This window comes from Myotis davidii, unplaced genomic scaffold, assembly GCF_000327345.1.
Source record: "Myotis davidii unplaced genomic scaffold, ASM32734v1 scaffold332, whole genome shotgun sequence".
Taxonomy (NCBI): domain Eukaryota; kingdom Metazoa; phylum Chordata; class Mammalia; order Chiroptera; family Vespertilionidae; genus Myotis; species Myotis davidii.
This window is the reverse complement of record NW_006285779.1, coordinates 5,456,295-5,460,211: the sequence shown is the minus strand read 5'-3', so window position 1 is coordinate 5,460,211 and position 3,917 is coordinate 5,456,295. Positions and strand designations below refer to the sequence as shown.

The 3,917-nt window shown below is 36.7% G+C and overlaps 1 pseudogene; it reads right to left on the bottom strand.

Moving 5' to 3' along the window:
- Nucleotides 1-1,175: 1,175 nt before the first annotated feature.
- On the bottom strand, nt 1,176-1,364 carry LOC107181964 (annotated as a pseudogene).
- Nucleotides 1,365-3,917: the final 2,553 nt, after the last annotated feature.

Genomic DNA, 3,917 nt, shown 5'->3' with positions numbered 1-3,917 from the left:
GCCAAGGGGGACAAAATATTTTGCAATTACTTCTAGCTCCCTCTTGGAAGGCAGAATAAGACTTAACCAGTTCTGTTCGGGCTGCAATAAACAGCCAGGTTTGTCAGAGACCTAAATGGTGTCCTTTGCTTAAAGATTAAAGAATAGAAAATTCTGTAACAATTACTTGCTTTGTTTAACAACTTAATGGGAGTGAATTTTGAGAATGTGACAAATTGCTTTTGATTTATCTACACAGGGCATGAAATACTGATGCAAGAGAGCAATTTGTTACATAGACAATATCTATCCCTTGCTATAAATCTGCCCACTGTCACACTCTATTTGACACCCAGTTAGGTGATTTTTGAAGAACTAGTTTATTACTGCATTTAATAAAGAGCGGAAAACTGATATATGCCTTTCTTGCTGCTTCGCAGCTACCAGGAACATGTTTCTCAGATATCAGTCTATGCAAACGCTTCTTGGTTTTATGCTCTATTGTGACAGATAGGTAAACAAGCTGATAAAATCAAGCGCTTTCAAAAAGGAAAAGTTACCATATTCATGTATGCCTTAACTTGTCATGAAAACTTCAAACAGTTTCTGGTTCTGCTTACCATCTGCACAGATTTATTCCAAATAACATAACCAAGTTTGTTTCTTGATTTCTTTCAACATAAATAGAACCATTAACTTTTGGAAGTGTTTATATTCTGAGAGATAATCAGATCATCTATTCTGATTAGCCTTAACACATAGGCCTGGCCCCTGCCTTTACACAGGGCTCACCCCTGCTTCCCTCCTCAGTCAACCCTTTCCACATTAGCAGTGCTGTATATCTAGAGCATCTATCTTCACCAGGCTTCCTACTGGGAGGAAATGAGGCTGCTATAGGTCTGACTGGAGTTCCTCTTGGGCTATACTGTGGCCTGTCTTTATTAAAAGCAAAATATAGGTCTCACATGGGGAGTTAGCAACTATGTCAGGTTGTACCAGGTTTTCTTATTCTTATTTTTTTGGTGGGGAATATAGGGAAGGATGAGGCCTTTTTTTCCCCTACTACAAAAGTTTATTTGTCAAAAACGTTCAGCATGAAAATGTACATGACCAAATTTTCATATTATAAAACAGGTGTTGTGGTGAGACTTGTGGAAGCAGTTGATTTCTCTGGTAAACACAGTCATTCTTAATAGTCATTCCAAAGCTTCTAATATGATTATATTATTTCCTCGTATTATCACCATTTCAATATTGTTCTGTTGCCCACTAGTTGCCATCTCCACACATTCATCTATCACAAAATTCATAAAGGGATCAAATCCCTATATTAGTCCTTGGACATGTCTGCCACCATTTAATTTCAGTGATAATTTCTTATCCATAGTGTTTTTAACTCAAGGGGGTAAGCTTTGCTAATGATGTCTACTCAGAGAACTCAAAACATTCTTCCAAATGGAATTCCTCCCTCATGCTTGGAGGAAGCCATTTATGAATGTATACAAATACAGATTCCAATTTATCATGGTCTGTTTAAATGCAGACACCCTCCCCACCACCCCAATTCACTTTTAGCTAGTTGAATTTGAGAAAGAACCATTAGCCATTTCAATAGAAATAATTCTTATAGGCAAATTAAGAACTAATCTATAAAATTCTAACTATATACATTAGATATTCAATAAGTATGACGGTGATTGAGAACTTAATTCTGTATGCCATCTAATATGGAAGTTGGTATCATCAGATTCCTGGATTGAGTGGGAAACAACTCAGCAATATAAAATACAGAAGCAATCTTCATGTGACTAGATGGGAATAATTCTGAAATCAATCCTGAAATAGAGCTATTTCAGAGCACTCCTACCTTCAAATCCTAGCTAGTTCCACTAGTTAACATCTCTGAACGTCCAATTCTTCATGTTTAAAATGAATATAATAGTTTCTACTACCTCATAGAGCTGTTCTGAGATTATGTCACCTGAATGAACACTTAATAATTGGCATCTGATCTTTACTTTCTTTCTTTGTGGACTGTTTTTACCTACCACTATAAGCTAAAAGATAAATGAATGAGTGAATGAATAAGTGAAATGATAAATGAAACAAAAATAAATAAATATGTAGCCATACTTATAAAAAGGAACTCTGGTAGGCATCTAGCAATAAAGTTTCATTTCTTTTCTGTATCTCTTTCTAGAGACAATACCCACTGGGAATTTTAATGAAGATCAGTCATACATCACTAGTGACATTGTTCTGAAGATATAACCCAATATAATTGTCCAGGTACAAGTTATATGAAAATGAAAATGATATGTCAAGGCCATGCTTGCCAGGTAACTCAAACCCTCAAATCTTGCCTATTGCATCATCATATTTATATAAACGTATGTGATATACATAATAAGACAAGTAAGGCAACTGCTCTCAAATAATGAAAATCGTTAAGATGTAAATAGCATCAACAAGTCCAGTTAATGAATACTGAAATTGAGTTTTCTTAATGTTCCTTAAATACATTTTCATTTCATTCATTTACATCCCATTTCACAAATATTTGTTCAAATAGACTCTGTGATAGACATTGTGGGCAATACAAGGAATATAACTCAATTTTGGTTCAGTTCACCATTATTTATTGAGCACCTTTGATGGGCCAACCACTGTGCTAGGGGCAAGGATTATAAATATAAATAAAACACAACCTGGCCCATATGGAAAGGGTACAAATAATTATAATACAAACCATGGAGCTTCCAAATACAGATGAAGGGTCAGTTCTGAACAGAAATCCAGAAAAGCTTCCAAGAGAATATGCTACCTAACCAGATATTTAGTAGCAGTGTGTCAAGTGGATACAAAAGAGTACAGTTTAGACAAAGAGCAGTGTATATACACAGGCAGGCAATAAGCAGAACTATGATATTTACCATAGCACTAGAAGAGCGAGCACATGGAGGAGAATTGAAGGAGAAAAGGTTAGCAAGGTGAGCAGGAGCTTGGGGTTTTCCCCCTCTAAATGCTAATAAGCCATGGAGGTTTTCTAAAAAGGTCACATTTGTGTTTTGTACTGTACAGAAGGTGAATCAAACATCGACAAGACAGAGGCAGAGAGAACAGATAGAAAGCTACTAAAAAATCCAAGGAAGTAAGGATGAGAGAACTGCCCTAATCTAATAGTAGAGGGAATAGAGAGAAAGAACACATTTTAAATATATTCAAAAGACAAAATTATCATTTTAGATTAATATTTATGGAAAAGTGAAAGTGAAAAGTAAGTACAAACGTGTTCTTCCTACACACATAACATAAATTTGAAGCATTTAAAAAAATTATTAGATACCAACATGGCAAAGCAATAGCAGATTCCAGAAAAAAATAAAAATAAACAGCCAAAGAATTGGGTATGGGGTCTAGAAAGAAAGGGATCAAGGAGTCTTATTAGACAATGTGCTTTGATGCCAGGGGATTTATTTTTAGGAAAAAAATAGTTTACTTCTTGGTTCACTTGACACTAGCAGTAAATTTTAGGAAAATACCCCAGTTTAGCAATGCTGTATGCAACTGCAGTAGACATGGATATGGTCCACTCAGCTCTCGTCCCTTCAAGAGAGCCTGCTGTTTGAAGCATAGCTAGCTGTCTGACAGCGTCCAGCTGTTGTACTTTAGATCTACTGCAGTGTTCACTCTGAGGTCATGCTCCGCACCCTACCCTCCACCCTCTGACTCCATGCTGCTCCCAGGCAATGACTAAGTACAGAAGGTGAAGAGAGGTAGGCCATCCCCCCCAGCACAAATTTCTTTAAATGGGGGGATGTTTTCCTAAAGACTCCCATCGGCCTAGCCAAGACTTTCTCAGAATTGCTTTGTGGACTGAAGCTCTTCCTGCCCGATTTTCTTTCCTTCTGCACCTTTCACAACTGTCAGACCTACAT